This window comes from Triturus cristatus, chromosome 7 (assembly GCF_964204655.1).
Source record: "Triturus cristatus chromosome 7, aTriCri1.1, whole genome shotgun sequence".
In the NCBI taxonomy this organism is placed as follows: Eukaryota; Metazoa; Chordata; class Amphibia; order Caudata; family Salamandridae; genus Triturus; species Triturus cristatus.
The window spans coordinates 1,484,623,256-1,484,644,635 of record NC_140590.1 but is presented as its reverse complement, the minus strand read 5'-3'; positions in this window follow the sequence as shown (position 1 = coordinate 1,484,644,635).

Genomic DNA, 21,380 nt, shown 5'->3' with positions numbered 1-21,380 from the left:
CAAGGGCCGCATCTTTTAGCCCAGCACTGACCCTGAAAAGTAATTACAAGCGTACTTACCAGTAACTTGTACTTCCTTCCAAAGGAATCCATGTTGTGGTTTTTAGCAAAAAAGTTTCAAAGTGTCCATTTTTGAAACGTACAAATATTCCTCTAAAATCAGCCGAACTACGAATTCCAATTTACTCACCTGTTATCAGGAGAGAAACAAGGGCTGCATCTTTTAGCACAGCACTGACCCTGAAAAGTAATTCTAAGCGTACTTACCAGTAACTTGCATTTCTTTCCATAGGAATCCATTGTGTGGTTTTCAGCAGAAAAGTTTCAAAGTGTCCATTTTTTAAACGTACAAATATTCCTCTAAAATCAGCCGAACTACGAATTCCAATTTACTCACCTGGTATCAGGAGAGAAGCCAGGGCTGCATCTTTTAGCCCAGCACTGAACCTGAAAAATAATTCTAAGCGTACTTACCAGTAACTTGTATTTCTTTCCGTAGGAATCCATTGTGTGGTTTTCAGCAGAAAAGTTTCTAAGTGTCCATTTTTGAAACGTACAAATATTCCTCTAAAATCAGCCGAACTACGAATTCCGATTTACTCACCTGTTATCAGGAGAGAACCCAGATCTGCATCTTTTAGACCAGCACTGACCCTGAAAAGTAATTCTAAGCATACTTACCAGTAACTTGTACTTCCTTCCAAAGGAATCCATTTTGTGGTTTTCAGCAGAAAAGTTTCAAAGTGTCCATTTTTGAAATGTACAAATATTCCTCTAAAATCAGCCGAACTACGAATTTCAATTTACTCACCTGTTATCAGGAGAGAATCCAGGGCTGCATCTTTTAGCCCAGCACTGACCCTGAAAAGTAATTCTAAGCGTACTTACCAGTAACTTGTATTTCTTTCCATAGGAATCTATTGTGTGGTTTTCAGCAGAAAAGTTTCTAAGTGTCCATTTTTGAAACGTACAAATATACCTCTAAAATCAGCCTTACTACGAATTCCAATTTACTCACCTGTTATCAGGAGAGAAACAAGGGCTGCATCTTTTAGCACAGCACTGACCCTGAAAAGTAATTCTAAGCGTACTTACCAGTAACTTGCATTTCTTTCCATAGGAATCCATTGTGTGGTTTTCAGCAGAAAAGTTTCTAAGTGTCCATTTTTGAAACGTACAAATATTCCTCTAAAATCAGCCGAACTACGAATTCCGATTTACTCACCTGTTATCAGGAGAGAACCCAGATCTGCATCTTTTAGACCAGCACTGACCCTGAAAAGTAATTCTAAGCATACTTACCAGTAACTTGTACTTCCTTCCAAAGGAATCCATTGTGTGGTTTTCAGCAGAAAAGTTTGAAAGTGTCCATTTTTGAAACATACAAATATTCCTCTAAAATCAGCCAAACTACGAATTTCAATTTACTCACCTGTTATCAGGAGAGAACCCAGGGCTGCATCTTTTAGCCCAGCACTGACCCTGAAAAGTAATTCTAAGGGTACTTACCAGTAACTTGTATTTCTTTCCGTAGGAATCTATTGTATGGTTTTCAGCAGAAAAGTTTCTAAGTGTCCATTTTTTGAAACGTACAAATATTCCTCTAAAATCAGCCGAACTACGAAATCCAATTTACTCACCTGTTATCAGGAGAGAACCCAGGGCTGCATCCTTTAGCCCAGCACTGACTCTGAAAGGTAATTCTAAGCATAATTACCAGTAAGTTGTATTTCCTTCCATAGGAATAAATTGTGTGGTTTTCAGCAGAAAAGTTTCTAAGTGTCCATTTTTGAAATGTACAAATATTCCTCTAAAAGCAGCCGAATTACGAATTCCGATTTACTCACCTGTTATCAGGAGAGAACCCAGGGCTGCATCTTTTAGACCAGCACTGACCCTGAAAAGTAATTCTAAGCATACTTACCACTAACTTGTACTTCCTTCCAAAGGAATCCATTGTGTGCTTTTCAGCAGAAAAGTTTCAAAGTGTCCATTTTTGAAACGTACAAATATTCCTCTAAAATCAGCCGAACTACGAATTTCAATTACTCACCTGTTATCAGGAGAGAACCCAGGGCTGCATCTTTTAGCCCAGCACTGACCCTGAAAAGTAATTCTAAGCGTACTTACCAGTAACTTGTATTTCTTTCCGTAGGAATCTATTGTATGGTTTTCAGCAGAAAAGTTTCTAAGTGTCCATTTTTTGAAACGTACAAATATTCCTCTAAAATCAGCCGAACTACGAAATCCAATTTACTCACCTGTTATCAGGAGAGAACCCAGGGCTGCATCTTTTAGCCCAGCACTGACTCTGAAAGGTAATTCTAAGCATAATTACCAGTAAGTTGTATTTCCTTCCATAGGAATCCATTGTGGGGTTTTCAGCAGAAAAGTTTCTAAGTGTCCATTTTTGAAATGTACAAATATTCCTCTAAAATCAGCCGAATTACGAATTCCGATTTACTCACCTGTTATCAGGAGAGAACCCAGGGCTGCAACTTTTAGACCAGCACTGACCCTGAAAAGTAATTCTAAGCATACTTACCACTAACTTGTACTTCCTTCCAAAGGAATCCATTGTGTGCTTTTCAGCAGAAAAGTTTCTAAGTGTCTATTTTCACAAACTAAAAATATTTCTAAAAAATCGTCTGTATGACACATTCTTTCAACTGTTTACAGGAGATTCACCTGTGCTAGATCCAGGATCCACCACTGAGTAAGAAAAAGTAACAATAACACTATTTACCTGCTAAGTGAATTTTCTGCCATAGGATAACATTGGTGATTTTATGTGAAAAAGTTTCTGTGTCATCTTTAAAAAAACAATAATAATCCTTAAAAATCACTACTGCAACCAAATTGCTTTTACTCAACTGTTTACAGGAGATGTCCAAGGACTGAATCTAGCATCCAGTCCTGTGATAAGAAAAGTAATCCATAAAGTAACTAATTGCATTTGACTAGAAATTCACATTGAGCTCAATGTGGCTTTGTGTTTGAAATTGTGTTGCCCATTGCAACAACTGTAACTACTGTACTTAAAAGTCTATTGCCTATTTGCAAAGTATTTAAACTAAAGTAATTCATTCTGAGAAAGTATATTTTGTATTGTAATGTTTAATGTAAATAAAAAAATAAAATATCTAAAAATAAACAGTTTAAGCAATGTAGTAAATCAGTATAAAAAAAATCAGCATAACAATTAATACATTAAAAATTGTCATTTACAAAACCTTTGAAATTAACTGAAAAAAACATAGGTTTCAGGCCTGATATAGTTAGGAATTAGCATTTAAAAACCTTAGAAATTCACTGAAAAAAGGTTTTAGGGGTGTTATAGTTAGCGGGACATTTCACTCAAACAAAACCATTGAATTTCCTCTGATATAGTTAGTTGTACTAACTACATCTTGCGTGCCCGCAATCCACTGCTGATGATGTCACATATTACATCATTCATGACATGGTCAGTGACATCACTGATGACATCTCAAATGACATCACTGATGACATCACTGATGACATCATCCACGTGACAATCGGATACACCTCATCATACACTAGTATAACCTTTCATCACTCACTGTAAAATAGAGAGTGCCAGATTTAAAACCATTGACACACCAATACAAGTTTCTAAACACCCACTCAGTGATTCCTAGATCTATACACACACCTAATCACTTACCTATAGATTCACTCATACGTGCTGTCATTTATCAATAGAACACTATCAAACATACTTATACACCTATATAGACATTACACACCAGCACACATCCTAATCACTTATGAAGTCATCCTACTCACTTATGCAAACAATGGATCATACTTACTTTTACTTAGCTATACACTTAGAAAAACACCACTTCATCTATTCATATAGATAATAACTCATCCTTAGTGTGTTATAAGAACTATGAGAAGGGCTTTGACGCTCTTCCAGCGCCATCTTGGGTGTACCGGAGGGTCGTTTTGCTCCCCACCTGGAGGGGCTATTTAAACCAGTCCTCCGAGCGCAGCGGGATCGCGCAGCGGGTCGGCCTCCGCTTTGCCGGAGTCTTGCCAGAGTCCTGACCGTCTGCGCCCGTCAGCGTCTCGGCAGCGGCCGGAGCTGGACGGTGGGGTGCCTATTTTTGTATTTGCTTGTAGTACTTCTGTGTTATCTCACAGATATGTTTTGCTATATTCCGGCAGATTTACTTGCCTTACGCCCCCCTAGTGGCCAATGTCATTCTTTCTTTCCTGGCAGCCGGGCCTTAAGAAAAGGTTGTCCAACTTGCGGTTGGCGTCTTCCAACGTTTATCGGAACTGTGCTGGACAATATTCCGGCCCCTTATCAATGTCTTCTTCTTAATACTAGATCCTTGACCTGTCACTCCCTTGATATCTGGAATTTATTACAGAATACCAATATATCATGCCTATTTCTTACTGAGACCTGGCTGAGTGACTGCTCTGCACCTGATTTAGCCAATGCCATCCCTCCGGAATACAACATCTTTAGGAGGAATAGAATATCAGGCAGAGGGGGAGGTGTAGCTCTTGTGGTAAATAAAAACATTCCCTGCTCAACCTTCCCGGTAGAGAATATTCAGGGATGTGAAGCCTTGGGTTTCACCCTTCAGCTCTCCCCCCTCCAGGCTTGTACCGGGATTCTCCTGTATAGAGCCCCGGGACTTGCAGGGCCGTTCTTTGATGAACTACAAGTAGCTCTCTCAGTCCCTTGTCTCAGATCTGAGCATTGTATTCTTCTTGGGGATCTCAATGTTCACATGGATAATACAGCGGACCTCGATGCAATGAAACTCAGTGACATCACAGTTCCATTAGGATTGTCTGCGTTTCTGCAGAAACCGACGCACAACAAAGGCCATACTCTTGACCAGATTTTTTCAACAAAATCTATTACGATAACGTCTATACAACCAGTATTATGGTCTGATAATTTTTTGATCTCCTTTTTTGTGCCTGCCACTGCTCTTACTCGGGTGAGAGAATCAATAGAGACCACGCGAACTTCGCGCCCTTTCCATCTGCTTTCGGTGAATATGTTATCTGAGGCCCTTACCACCTTTCCATGTCCTCTTTTGAGCAATTTGGAAGAGAATCTTAGTCTCTTTCAGAATTGGCTGACAGCCAGATTTCAGACCTTAATCCCCGAAAAAAAGCTTAAATCAGGCGAACGTAGAGCGTCGGCCCCATGGTTCACTCCCCAGCTAAGGGAGCAGCGGCAGGGTTGTAAAAGGGCTGAGAGAGTTTGGAGACGAACCTATGATATGACTGAGAAATTGAAATTTCGAGCAATAACTAAAGCCTACCACCATTCCATCTGGAATGAAAAAAAGGCCTATTTTGAGCGTCGAATTGATGAGGCTGAAAATGGCTGTAAAGAAATGTTTAAAGTTGTTCTGGATTTCACCTCTCTAGCTATCTGTACACCATCTCATACTCATTCAGAAGTATGGATAAAACAGCTTGCAACTTTCTTCACCAGTAAAATCACAACCATTCAAGCCTCTCTTTTCCACCCTAGCTCTCAGTCGGTCGTGGGTCCCTCATCCCCCCCTTCATTTAGGGAGGATCTAGGCCCTTCTCTTTTACAATTTCCACATCTATGCCTTGACACTTCTCTCGAGCTTTTGTCAAGCTTGAAATCAGGTTCTCCACTTGATCCGTGCCCGGCTAAACTTCTGGGGAAGGTGGCACCCGCTTTAAATGCCTTGTTGAACCCCCTTCTGAATTCTTCGCTGTCAACGGGAGTGGTCCCGCAGGCATGGAAACATGCTCTGATCCTGCCATTGATCAAGAAGCCTACCTTGGACCCCCTCATCCATGCCAACTATAGGCCTATTTCCCTTCTCCCTGCTCTGGCGAAAGTGGCCGAGAAATTTGCACATCGGACGATTTCCAATTTCATCGAAGGAAACGACCTGTTGCATGACACGCAATCAGGGTTCCGTGCAAATTTCAGCACGGAGTCGGCTCTTCTCGAGGTCACGGATGCCATCAGGGAAGTACTCGATTCTGGAGGAAGGGCCATGTTGGTAATGTTAGATCTGTCGGCGGCCTTCGACACCGTCCCTCATGATCGCCTCCTTGTAAGACTCTGGGAGAGCGGCATTCGGGGAACGGTGTGGAATTGGCTTAAATCTTTTCTGGCCGGCTGCCGGCAAACGATCTGGGCGCCCCCTTTCTCCGCTGATATGGCTCCACTAGAGGTAGGGGTACCGCAGGGTTCCATTCTTAGCCCCATGCTATTTAACATCTTTATGGCCCCCCTGGCGGTAGTCGCGGAGTCTTTTGGCGCCCAGATTGTATCTTACGCCGATGACACCCAGCTCCTGTTCACTTGTGATAGGGGCGGGTCATTCGACGGCGTACAGATCAGGGATTGCCTTGGTGCGGTTTTTGAGTGGTTCAGGTGTAATGGATTAAAGTGCAATTCCGATAAGTCGGAGCTGCTCTTTTTTGGTTGCACCTGTGAACCAGACTGGAAAGCTTGGTGGCCACAAGATCTGTTTCCACCTGACAACGTGTCTCTCAAGGCTAAAAATTTGGGAGTGATTGTGGACAGTGAATTGTCCTTTGGGCCACATGTTTCGTGCCTCTCAGGTAAATGCTTTGGCATTTTACGGATGCTGAGGAAGTTTCTTCCTCTAGTGTCTTTCCAGCATAGGAAGATTATTGTTCAGGCCTTGATCGGATCTCGACTGGACTACGCAAACGCCCTTTTCTTGGGTCTACCAAAATATCTTTTGACCCGTTTGCAAGTGGTCCAGAACTCGGCAGCCCGTGCTATTTACGGGCTCCCGAGAAGAGCAGGTGCCACGGCTTTACTGAATTCTTTACACTGGCTACCGATCGCTAAAAGAATTCTTTTTAAGTGCCTGACTTTTGCCTTCAAAGCTTTACAAGGATCTGGCCCTAAGTACATAAGGAAACGTCTCTCCCGATATGTACCCAGCAGGTCTTTGAGATCATCTTGTCTATCCAAAATGACAGTCCCGGCTATCAGGCGTGCAAGGATGGGAGGTCGATCTTTCCGCTACCTAGCCCCGAAGGAGTGGAATGAACTCCCACTTTCTCTCAGACAGGCTCCCAGTCTCCTTGCTTTTAGAAAAGAGCTTAAAACGTGGCTTTTTACTAAATACATTTTTTACTAAATAAACTTGATCCTTCTTTTCTGTCTGCTTTTTTAGTTGTTATGTCTTGTTTTGCCTGCCGATATTCTTCATCAAAGCGCCGGGATGCTCCTCGGAGTAGCCGAGCGCTATAGAAGAAATAATTTAACATAACATAACTATTACAACTATACAGTTATCCATACAGTCACTCATACAATCACTGAGTCTTATGTATACTTATTTATATACAACAACTGACACATACACTGGCTTTTATATTTCTAGTTTGTTGGACGTGTACCATTGAGACATATATTGGCTCATCGCCACACCCATAAAGATATTCACTCACCCAAACAACTGTTGTAACATGTAGGTTTAACTTCAGATTCCTACTGAATCAACTATTTACCCATCTTTGGGCAGTCACACACCCCCCACCGAACCACACACACATTCACTCTCCCATACAAATACTCAGTTAATTAATCAATAAATAATATAGACTTTCACGTAGCTAGTAACCAACTGGTGCAGCAGTTTACACAACAACTGACAAAGTGATACAGATATTCACACAGTTTTGTCACTATCCAATATATTTAGTGAGACACTATAAATTAGTCAAGTAAACAGTCAATCACACTGCTACCAAATCCCCCATCCAGATATTTATATTTATATATCCACCCATTCTTCAATGCAAATTGCTATATATATATATATTCACTTAAAAAACAATAGGTTTCACACATGTTATAGTTAGGTGGATATTTCACTCGTAAAAAAACAATGAAATTCCCCCGTAATAGTTACTTCAGATAACCATAACTCGCGCGCCCGCAATCCTGCTCATGACGTCACATATTACATCACTCATGACATGGTCAGTGGCATCACTCATGACATCACTGATGACATCATCCTTGTGATAGAGTGGCGGTCGTGCGAGTTATAGTTATCTGAAGTAACTATAACGGGGGAATTTCATTGGTTTTTTACGAGTGAAATATCCACCTAACTATAACATGTGTGAAACCTATGGTTTTTTAAGTGAATTTGCAAGGTTTTTTAAATGCTAATTCCTAACTATAACGTGTGTGAAACCTATGGTTTTTTCAGTGCATATGTACGGTTTTTTAAATGTGAAGTTATGTATGTATTTTTTTATTTTTTTATATATTTATTTTACAATAAACTACATATTACATTTTTTTTTTAATGTTTTTTCAACGTGCGCGCACGGTGCACGCACTCCCGCGATTTAAAAAAAAAAATTTAATGTTTTTTTCTGCCTTCGGGGTCCTTCAGGAAACCCTGACAAAGGCTAGGGGGTCAGGAACTCTCTACCCTGCCCCCTTTTCACGTTCGCCACCTTCCTTTTCCACTCTCGCACTGAAAACAAACAAAATGGCGGCCGACACTTCCTGATTTCGACCGATTCGAACGTGGACTGACATGTAACCACCAATCAGAATTACGCTCGCGCACGTTAGGGTGCGCGCACGGTGCGCGGCTATAGATATGTATGTGCTTTTAAATGCAATTTTCTCAGGAACTACTGAACAGATTGACTCCATATATGCAAAAGGTACATCCCTGACCTGAGGACTACCTCTCTGCCAAATTTCAAGTAATTCTGTTCAGCCGTTCGGGCTGTACCTTTGACTAAAGGTCCTATGGGAAAATGCATGGGGAAAACACGTTTTGGGACCCCCCTTTTTTCTCGGCCCCCGCTTGACGAATCCCCCCGAGACTTTCAGGGTAGGAGCTGAGCGGAGCACCCCATTAGTTTTGAAAATTTCGCGAAGATTCGTCAACCGGCGCCAAAGTTATTCAAAATAGAATTTTGAGATTTCCTATGGAAACACGGTCCTAACTATAACTATCTACTGGCGGCCGCCAGTAGATAATAATACATATTTAAATAACGAACCAAACCACATTCACTGGATGATGTCATCAGTGATGTCATCAGTGATGTCATTTGAGATGTCATCAGTGATGTCACTGACCATGTCATGAATGATGTAATATGTGACATCATCAGCAGTGGATTGCGGGCGCGCGAGATGTAGTTAGTACAACTAACTATTTCGGAGGAATTTCAATGGTTTTGTTCGAGTGAAATGTCCAGCTAACTATAACACCCCTAAAACCTATTGCTTTTTCAGTGAATTTCTAAGGTTTTTTAAATGCTAATACCTAACTATATCAGGCCTGAAACGTATGGTTTTTTCAGTGAATATAGATATAGATATATATATAGTTCATGTCTAGGTTAAGCTGTCTTGGTCCGATCTACAGATGTGCCTCAAGGGGAGAGGTGGGTTGATGTTTAATATATGTTCTTATGTGTATAATATAAGGTAAGGTAGCTCGTTTAGTGTTTATTAATTAGCATAAGTTAGATTAGTGTAGGTTAGGATAGTTTATTAGTATTAGGTTTAGGTTAGTTATATTTCATTAAAAAAATCTGATGTTTCATGTGAATTGATGAACTGGTGAGTTAGAATTTGGATACATCAGATCCATTCCCCCAAAAATCTTTTGAATATCTAAGACTGGAGTGACGCCATCTTCTACAAACAGGCTACAGTCATTCTGCTATTTGATTGTGATTTACAAACATGCATGATATGTAGGCTAGCAAAGTTAGCTTTTGAGATTGCATAGGGATAGTTTGCTGAATTAATTATCATGTTAAAGGGAACTTTCCGTGTGGAAAAACACATTAGGCAATGGAGGCATTGAGGACCTACATTATTGGTTCCATTTTGTAGGTATGTTGGTTGGGATTTAGGGGCATATTTACTAGCCCCTATCCCCACTCCAACTTCACTTTTCACGAAGTTGTGCTGGCAACATGGGCTTCATCTTATTTACACAGCAGCATTTAGCCACTTAACGTGTATTGACGCTGCCTCATACATTACGTACAAATTCACGCTATACTTAGCTTAAAAGTGTAGGGCAATGGGTATTGTGGTGGGTGTTCTGCTGTAACACCCAAAAATGTAGTAACAGCCCCATATTTACAAAAAGCTTCTACGACATTCCTCTACTTACAGCAACATTGCTACAGCATTTTTGGTGAATGTGGTGAGGGCTCTATCTATAAATGAGTATTGGCATTACACCCATCACAACAACCATTGTCCACCCCATTAACAATTAGTATAGAGTCAAAGAATGCATTGATCCGAGCCCTATCCCCAGCTGAGCGTAGGGTAATGTTACATTCCAGTGGCATTGTTGGATGGGAGATTTGACCCGTAGGGTAATTCATACATGTCCTGTCATCTCACTACCTATCAGACATACAGATTCAGCAGACCACCTATTTGGGAACGCCCTCTGGATTAGTTGTGCTGGCTACACTGCTTATGCATTTTTGATACGTCTCAAGTTTGATGGTCACTGGCAACACACATCTTTGTAATTTTAGTGCTTTTATTTACAAGTGCTTTTTAGGAATTGGACCAGTCCTTTTTACAACAACCCCCACATTGTGTATCTAGCAAGTGGAGGACCAGACAGAGTCCTTGCGAGGGAACATGTCCTGAGACATGTAGAAGAATCAGATAACTTCAGTCAGGAGGATGATTGCAGTGTCATTGGGGATCAATGGCCACATTGACAGCCTATTAAATGTCCAAGGTGAATGTAGCACACTCAATCTGAGGACAGTGACAGGTGATGTTCCAAGGCATGATGGTAAGCACTGGGCTAAGTGGAAATTAGCCATTTAGCGCAGATGAATGCTACCGCAGGGTTTTCCTTGGAAAAGTTGTACCCTCTACATCTTCTTCCTCTGATGTGCCTGGTGCCTCATGTGAGGGTAATAGTGGATTAGCAGCAGCAGAGGGAGACACAGACACACCAGGGGCAAAAGAGGTGGATGCTGTAGATACAGCAGCATTCATCTCTGCCACCAGATGAGGCATCACTGCAGCGAGGGTGAGCTGCAGGGCTTGCAAGACTTCAGCAATGTCATGGTAGTAGGCAGCCATGACAGCCAAGTGGGAATCCTGCTACTGCTCCATGTCTTCCAGGATCTTGCGCATTACCCCCAACTCTTTGGCCACCTCGCTGGTGCCACTTTGATAGGACAGTTGTTCTTGTCTCTGAGTCAGGACACCAGTGACGTCACCCATGGAGTGCTGGAGGGCACAGAGAGGACTGTGTAAGCCTCTGATGGCATCTAGGTGGTCCCTAATGGGACTGAGGCACCCTCGGATCCCATCCAGTTTGGCTGCCAGGCTCTCCAACACCACCCACAGCTGGTCTGCCATTTCACGCTGGACTCCTACCGCACTGCATTGAACTTTTATCAGTGGGTTCTCAGAGTGCAGGTTGATAGCTGTGGTGGTAGGTGGTGCCTGCTGGATGTTTTGGGGGGCATGTGCAGATGCCAGGACGCTGCTGGATCTCCCTGCTTCTGGAAATGAGCTGCCTTTGGAGTTGAGCAGCTCTTGGAGGGGGTCCTGGTCAATGGTTGTGAGCTCTTCTTCATCTTCATCATTGAACCGTGGGACAAGCTGCTGACCAGAAGGTGATGTTTCATCCTCTGCAATGTAAAGAGCAGATACTGTTGTATGTATATGTCCAATTTCTGCATGCATTTTAGCATTTGACAGTCAGAGTGCATGACACATTCCATTCACCTGTGTTACATGGTACACCTGTTACACACAGCTTTGAATGTCAATGTAGAAAGTCCATGACTGTTACATTTAAGTTGTTCATTGATTTGGACAGTTGCCCTGTATGCCAACATTGAGGGTCATATTCATAGGCACCTGCTGCACCTGTTGCATCATCTATTCAGATCTTCCTGTGGTGCTGGTTGTTTCTCCTTGCTTAACACTGCATTGTGGATCATGGACCCTTACACAGTCAAGTTTGAGTATGACTGTTGGTCACTAGATTTTGTGGTGGACATTTGACTGCACGCCCCATTGATGTTGGCACTGCCACCTATTTTTTAGTGTGGCATAATGAGGAGGACACTCATGCATGTGAGACAAGGGATACAGGGATTTCCACGTTGATGAAACAAGGAGATGTGCATAGATTCCCCAAATATGAGATCACAATATGTGTTTTAAGGTGGGCAACACACATTGATACAGGTCAATCCTAGAAATGGATGTTTATGTGGAGGGAGGAGCACCTTCCTGCTCATTAACTGTCATTGCTTCTATCCAGACACTCTTGCACTCTTATAAAAAAAGAGTGCCTGTATTGACGCATGGTAACTTCAATACCGACAGGCACAGTATTGAACGAAGGGGTGTATGTTTTTTTTTCTAATTAGTACAGGAGCATGAGTTTTTCATTTTTTGCAATCTGAACTTATGTGTGAAAATAGGGGTACCCCTGAATCGATTTCCTGAATGAGGGTTGAAATATTATATGCAAATAAACATTTAGGGAATGAATAAAAAGTGGACCTATGCTAAACAAAAACAATATGTGACCAGAAAGGATTAAATAGCAAATATATATATTATTTTATTTATTGTTTTATACAAAAAAGTGTTTAAATATTTTTACTTTTAAATTGGTGAAAAAAAGGGGATAATAAAGCATAACATCAATGACAAATTGGGTAGACATACAATTTTTCTCTTTGCCTATGTATGTAGTACAGGTTAAATATAAGATGATATTTAACAATATTTGCACATGTTAATCTATTCATACATGGCCTAATGATGCATCATATTTTGTTAAGGTATGTCAGATATGATGTTGTGTTACTTAGACATAAATTAGCACAATGAAATAAATTCAAAACAAACCACTCAATACATAAATGATAATGATAATTAACAACCAAACAATGTGGTTATGGCTAACGTAATCTGTGTCTATGTGCGTTTTGGCGGTATCCCTTCATCAGGTAGCCATGTGAGTCTTGTTAGATGTAGGATATCATCTAACTCACAAACGTTGAGTCGAAACTGGTAATGACAGTAAGTTTATAGGTAGCGTCTCGTATGGTATCAATAGGCAATCTTGTGGATAGACTGATGTTTTGTCTAGATGCCCGGGACGGTACTGAATGTGCGTGTTGAGAATATAATTGAATCGACCTGCGATGAATTCCTTTAAACAGACAGCGGTGATGGCCAAAAAGTATGCCAAATGTTTATGGCAACAGCTCGATATGGTTATAAAGTTTACGAAGTTCAGACTTTGATGGAAGAACGATAAAATCTCTGAAAGATGTAAGTAAAACAACGATGGAAGAAGGTCCACTGCAGATGTCAATGGGGATTCAAGGAGGGCCTCCGCGTCCAAATGCAGGCCTCGATGTTCTATGGGTGCAGAGGTACCGTACTTTGAAGAAACACAATCTGAACTTGAACACACACTTCACCTTTCTATGCTTCAGCTACTTCAAAGTCACTACATAATGAACAACTTTTAATATGTATATCACTGACATCCTTTGTGTAGCATTGTTTCTGTTGTAGGTGTGGAGCATGATGTAAGTCAGCTTAGGTATGTCTTCTGAACACGTGTGTGTGTCTATTGAGCCCTTTGTTCATTTGAGACTGAGGTAAGGACAAAAAATTGACTACCATACAGTTATGTGACCATGTTGATGATTTTTTTTCATGTAGCTACTACTCTTGCTTATTTGATAGGTTGCTACAACCGAAAGATGTTGCAATGTGTTAGACAGTGACACGTATCAAGCAGCACACCAGCGAATGCCTTTCTTGTCTTGATGGTGTGATTTCAGTACATATACCCCTGAGACCAGATTTTGAATGGAAATGGTGCCATAACAACTTAAAGTGTTCATGGCAGCATGTGCCTACAGACACATGACTTGGGCAGGGTTAAGATGATCACTTAATGCAACCAGGAGGGCATAGGACTTTGAGGTAGGCTTCTAAGATTGGTGCATTGATGCACAGCAGACCTTTATTGGACATCACAGAGATGGGCACATAGATGATACATGCTGTCGTGGTCATGTTAATTTGATAGATTTGTTACTGGAAGGATGTTTTCAGACATCAATTGCTATGCATTTTCTTACTGCTACTGTTGACTTTACCCAAGTCCCAGTTTCCATGCATGTCAATATGTGTCTTGGCTCTCCAAAACCAGGTCCATCATGACAATAACATACTGCCAACGAAACATCACAATAGGATACTTTAATGTGGATAACTGCATTTTGAGGTATTTTAGCAAGGCAAGGTGTGGCCAAATAACATGCCTTATTGCAACCTTGTGAATGAGGTCGATTCTCAACCTTCACTTAGCATGGACGGAACGGGGAATGTGTGGTTCAAGGTGCATTGCAACCAGAACAGGCATGTTGATATTTTATGGCACACATTTCTACAATGCTGGGATCTTACACTATACTTAACATGCAGGCCCTTTTCACAAAAAGTAGACTGCACCTTGCCCCTCCAGTATGTATATTTTCGTAATTATAGAATGTGCACAACATTAACGCAGGGTGCTGGAAGAGATGTGCAGCCTTTTATGTAGACAACAAGAGTGATTCAACTTGAAAAGTTTTCTCCAACATTTTAAGAGGTGGTTATGTGTGCTGCATTCGGCTGCACACATAAAAGCAGCAGTAAAGCCATTACAAATGCTTGTGGCATATTGCAAAGGCACTATTGCAACAGGACCACCCCTGTGTTTTACTTTACTGAGGAAAACCATGCTTTACAATATTTACAAGATAGTGTTGACATTGATCGACATCTGAGCGCGCTCACAGGGCTCGTTTTGATCATTGTGCATGTATGTATGTCATTATCATGTGACTATGCAGCTTTTATGTTTTTGTCACATGGGACGTTACGTTCTTTGAGTCTCTCCTGTTTTTAATACTCACTTTTCACCAGTTCGCCCACTGCCATCGTGCCTCGGGGAACTATTAATCCCGCACGAGCACCATTACACCATTGGAGGATATTGTTGTTCTCCCTATTCATGCGAGATGAATTACTTCAAATTGTTGTGATTTCATTTTTATTCTATTGCAGGTCTCTACTATCCAGGTCTTTCACATTCCCTGGATCTTCAATTTACAAAGCTGGTGATATAAAATAATTTTTCTGCACTGGCATTGTAGTAGTGTTATAGTTCTTGAGCACTTACTCTTTAGACATTGGTCCTGAAGAATTGCTGAGTGACCCGCTAGATCATTGTAATTCCATACAGGCCCACACATTTTAATTAGGGTAGCACACCCCGTGAATAAAATTAATTCCCTCAGGGCAGTGCTAAACCTATTTTAAACCACCCTTCACACTCACTCACTACATAGATCACTCACCCTCATGCACCAAATGGCTGTCTCTTAAAAGATCTCCGACGAAGAGCCCCTTCGCGGGACCCCGTCGGGCATTGCTGCGCCGGCCCGACGAGGAGCACAGTCCAATGATGAAGCATGACACCTTGCTAGGTGTGTGAGGGCATTCAATAAGAGACTTGCTTCCCCCTCCCCTTGTGAGGAGCTGCACATTCTGTTGTCTTTGGTATTCCTTTGGAGCATTGTGCAGGACCTCGTCAAAAGCTCTAGTTTCCTCTTTTGGATTCCAGAGTTAGGAGACACATAACCGGTCATTTGACGTTGTATATATGCATATGTGCTGGATTACAAGTCCCTTGCACCACCGTTATGTGTCTTTCTATGTATTTGTTAATGATGCCAACAGCTCAAGGGACATGCAAATTTACCCACAAGTACCTAAGTAGCTGGCATTCGATCTGCACACCGTGTGGGTGGGCACTGAGACGTAGTTGGATGGATGGAAACAACATTACTCCCCCACCCCATGTCCCTGGTTGTTACTTACCCTTTTGCTGATGTAGCTGGTAATACTCAGCACTATCCTGTCCCTCTACTACAACCACTGACTTCTCACAGATGACTGCGGACACCTGTTCCTCCAAGGCATCAAGCTTCTCCTTTGGAGCTGGACTCCCACCTCCGGTCTGCAGTGCTGCCTGTCTATTGCTGGCCAGTTTCTTCTTAGTCTTGCACTTGGCATCATGCCAGCGCTTCTTACAATCAGTCATTGTCCTCTTGAGTTCTGCTACTGCGTTAACCTTGCTCACAACGGACTGCCAAATGGATAGTTTGGTCCCCAATTACACTCTGGAGCTGACGAAGAGCTGGTGTTGATTCTCTGTCACCTCCACAATTAGTTCCTCCTTTTCCTCCTGACTGAATCTTATTTTCCTCTTCCTCTTTCCTTTGGACTCTGACTGGTCATCCTGGCTATTAAGGGGGTTAGGAGGGTTGTTGTCTGCCGCTGACCTAGGTCCAGCATGCTCAATTTTGCTTTCAGTTAGTATTTTTTTTTTGTAATTCACTTTTGTAAAGTGTTGTGCGGCTAACGTGAGTTTTGTGGCTGCTAATTGCCCGACTGTCACTTTTTCCACATTAGCGTCAATATTTTTATCCGTGTGACACTAGTGTTTGCGGCAACAGTCACTGCCGCTAGCTGATCCATGTACCAACATATTGTAAATATGTCACTAACATACCGATAGTTTTCGGCAATGCACAGCGTTACAAAAATTGCCACAAACAAACGCTAATTTTGCTTAGTAACAATTCTTGAAAATATACCCCTTAGTCTGCAGCATTTGTGAACTATAAAACATTTCCTCCGTATTTCACTAAAGCTTTACTCTCATTCATGAGACCAATGTGCAAAAATTCAACATTCGGGCGCTGTTGCTGTGCTCTGTTTTTTCACTTCTTAAACATTGTATAATCCCCCCAAAATTGTTGAACGATGCTCTGAATACTGACCATTTTTGGTCATTACTCCAAGTACTCAGATCATATGACACTAAGTACCCCCAAAGCACAATGAGCATATGCCTCCACCTTCTGCTCCACCACCTTGCCTCTGAGCCCGTGCTGTATTACAGATGCAGGAGAAGAGAAGAGGCAATGTATCTGTCAGTGGGAGTACTGACTGTGCACCACTTAGAAGTTATACAGTGCCAGTGCCTAGCCTCTTGAGATCTTGAAGTGCCCCTTTATTACCATTGCTTTTATCACCACCTCCGGTGTCACTACTTCCACCATTACCACTACAATTAATACCATTATTACCACCACCATTACTAATGTTCCACCATTTCTATCAATACTGTGAGCAAAACCACCTACCAGCGCTAACAACACCACTATTTGTTTACCACTATGACTACCCCTGCTATCTCCACCAGGATCACTATCACCACCATCATGACCACTACTATTTTCAAAACACTACCATCACTACAACAACTATCACACCACTACTGCTACCACTTTTGCCATCATCATCACCACTACTTCATCTTCCATTACCACCACTATCACAGTCCCACCATTTCCAGTATTACCAACATCACCACAGCTATTGCCAACATCACCACTATTGTCAGCACCATCAGCACTACCGCATCCAGCACTAGCATACCTTCACCATCAACACTGCTACTACCGTCGCTAATAGGCCTGGGCGGTAAATTCCGTTCCGCTCGCGGAATTTGCGGAATTTCGGTAATTTCGCGTTCCGCGGAGAACGCGAAATTGCCCAAAATTCTGCCTTCCGCGACTTCGCGAAATTTTTTCTTGTTCGCGTTCTCAAAATGCGTGTTCGCCAGATATTTCTCCCCGAGCACGCAAACAGCAACTGTGAACAGGAAAAAAGCATCGCGAACAAGCAATTCCGCGTGTTTGCGGAATTTCTGCATGTTCGCGGAGATTTTTACCATTTCGCGGAGATTTGCGTAACGCGATTACGCGAATTCCACCCACCCCTAGTCGCTAATACCATCAACACTACTACTGATGGAGCAAGGATTCAAGAAAACGAAACTTGCACGGAGCATTCCCTCATTAACAGTACTAATATCGAAAGTAGTAAAGAAAAACTAAATTAATATACACGCACAACATTTGCATTTGGGAATAAGAGCTTTACGCATGCTTAATTAATGAAAATAGAACGCAACGCAGCTAAAACTCGCTTTAAACTGGAAACCGCATTTGCGCATGTGCGAATTAGAATTACGAAAGTAGTAATGCAACTAACCCGTTTTGAGAGGGAAAACTCTCACGCATGCGCAGAAATTACTAACATTGAGTCTTGAGGTACCGCGTGACTGGCATATGCTTGCCTGAATTTAAAGAGAGCTGTCGCTGCTAATGCTTTTTCTTAACAAAGAAGAAAGTAACATGGGATAGAGTAGAAGTTTAACAGTGAAAATTATGTAATTGAGAAATTAACATTTGTTTATGATTCCTTTATTAATAGAGTACGTTTGGGCCTATTGGTACGCCTAATGAAAGTAAAATGGCTGTGAAATGGAGAAAAGCCACGCATGCGCCGTGAAATCATGATGTGACCTGCTGACCGTGTGGCTGAATGGCTGCCAAGATTCAAGGACGAAAGTGTGAAAGAAGCCCTCAACTGCGAAAAATTTTATTTAATTTGCAACAATAGATGTATGGGAATTAAATAACATAACATTTGTGAATGAGCAAAAAGGGGAAGGGTTTGCCAAACAAAGAAGGATAAATAAAAGACTATGACAGCATGAGGTGACATCAAGTCCCCTGCCCAATCAAAGTCCGTCCTACATCAATATTTGTAACTTTTGAGGGTGGGACATGCAGAATTAAAGAATATAATTAGGGTGACTTAAGAAAGACTCTGACTGAAGTTGCTGAGAGAGAAAGAGGCGAGAGCTGTTGCTGCTGAGGAAAGAGAGAACAGACTGGGAAGATTCACCTGTGAAAGATACTTGATTAGATTGAAGATTCCAGAAGAATATCGAGGACGGAGAGAGTGTAAGCGAGGGATGTGTCACAGTGCGTCGGGTCTATAGAGAAGTTTAGTAAGTAGGTTTTTTTTGTCCTGAGCCTGTCCTATAACCTTTGTCTCCTGAATCTTAATCAAGAGACCACCACCAACCCTTTTTGGCCAGAGAGTTGGGTTTCCATAATCCCCTTTGTGTAATTACATTCTGTCTCAAATTTGCATACCTTTTGCAAATGTATGATTTATTATGCCTTCTGTCTCTTCACCTATCCATTCTTAATGCATTGATTTGTTGAATGAGTCTGTAAATTGAATGTACATTGTCAAATTAATTTTCTCTCCTATGAAAATTTGATGGTGTTTGCACTGTGAACTTGTATTAATGAGCACTCAACTATGACCAAGATTTAGATAAACTTATTGAATCTTACCCAGAGTCTGTGTTTTATTTCACTAAGGTCTGTAAGTTTAGTTAGTTAATTTGTTCACATCACCATCAACTACTCAATTAATGATCCATCGACCAAAGGAAGTGAGTTGATCTGTGAAGATTAGTTAGACAAAGAATAAAGATTAATCAGAAGAAAATTGAATTTCCATTGAGTTAACTAATCGAGATCAAAGTGAATTACAAAACTTGACCCCCAGCAAAACAACCAGGAAATCTGATTGTTGTATATGAGCCCATTGAAATTTATAGTTGTTTGTGAGGTGTCTTGTCCATGGCTTTTAGCTGGATCACTACCACCATTACTACCACTGCTACCAGGACTAACACATTACGTCCTGGTGTTAACATGTTGATAAGTTCATTGTATGTTATCAATGCTGCATGTGCTTGTATAAGAAAAAACATGATGTGAGTTTGCAATCAGTAATTTTTATAAAAGTGCAGAGCGTTTGGCTTTGCCACTGTTTGTTTCAACATTGTCTTGGTGGAGAGTCCCACTGAACTCTCTAAGGGGGGAATTATGACATAGTTGCTTTGTTCTTTTTATTTCAAATTAGGACAGATATTTAGGCCTCGCCACTTTCAAATTCCCTGTAGGCAGGACGAGTGGGGGTGATCAGGTAAGGGGAGTGGAAGAAACTGCAGGGCTGCAGGAACTCTTTTTTTTTTTATTTAAATTTTTATTGAGTTCTTGGCAATCCATTAGGACAAATAATACAATTTATCATACATAAATAATGTGCTGGATCCAAACATGGTACGTCAACAACAAGAGAGAAAATCAAGGAAAAAGAGACCCCCACAAACATACATAGAATAAATTCAACGATTTAAATTATAGCAACAAATATAATAATGATCTACCACAATCCCGAAGTAGTTTTAGTCAAAATAAGATTCCCAGATTTTGGTGAATTTACGCAGTGCCCCAGTCCTTTGAGCAAAAATAAATTCAGATTTCCTAACTTTCTTAATTTTTTGATAACATTCATCAACAGTTGGAACTATTTCTGTCTGTTAAAATATACAGAAGTTGCGCCATAGAAGCGACCAATTTTAACTCTGAATCCAATCCAAATATAATTAGGTTTTCATATCTGGTGATCGGGAAATGTAAATGAAGAGAAAACAAAGAAAACATTCCTTTCCAAAATATCTTAATTTTAGGGCATAAAGCCATTATATGAGACCAGTTAGCCAAGTCCGATTGGGTACATCTGAAACAAGTAGGCGACGTAGTGCTATACATTTTAGCCAAAGTTGCAGGAGTGTAATATAAAAGCCACTTACTAAAGAAAAGCATTCATCGCCAATTGGCACCTCTCAAAACCGTAAAATTAAATTTATTTAAAGTATTCCAAAACTTTTCAGTTATTTTAATGCCTTCCTGCTTCTGCCAATTTTTTATTGCTTTGGCGCTCACATCCTCCTCCCTGCTTTGTGCTAAGCTTTTCCTCCATTTTCCGGGATTTTTGAAAAGTGGGGACCAGAAAAGGTCATTTGTTAAATGTGATAGTTGACTATTTTGTACTAAATTGAATTGAGCCAAGGATTTATACAATAAACCATATGAACCCATAAGAAGAAAGTTCCCACAAATTAAGGTGGACATCTCATCAATAGTCAACCATGCTCCATCTTTCACAAAGTTCGATAAAGTTGTAAACCCAAATCTGGCCCAGTTATATATAACTTCTGGCCCGATATTAATTCCGAATCCCAGGACAGCGTCACTCAGGGGAGTTATTAAGCTCAAAAAGGGAAGCGAATACCTTTTCAGCATGACGTCACGTTTTTTAAAAAAACAGCTCAGAACCTTATATCTGACTAATTTGGGTGATTTAAATATCGAAAGAGGAGAGGGAATTTTGGTCTCTTTACAAATTAAGTCAAAAAAAAAGTTTATAAACAAAGCAACTCTAGGTATTGAATGTTTAAATCTTGAGAGATACTGTGAAAAGTATGCATAATAGTAGTCCTTCAG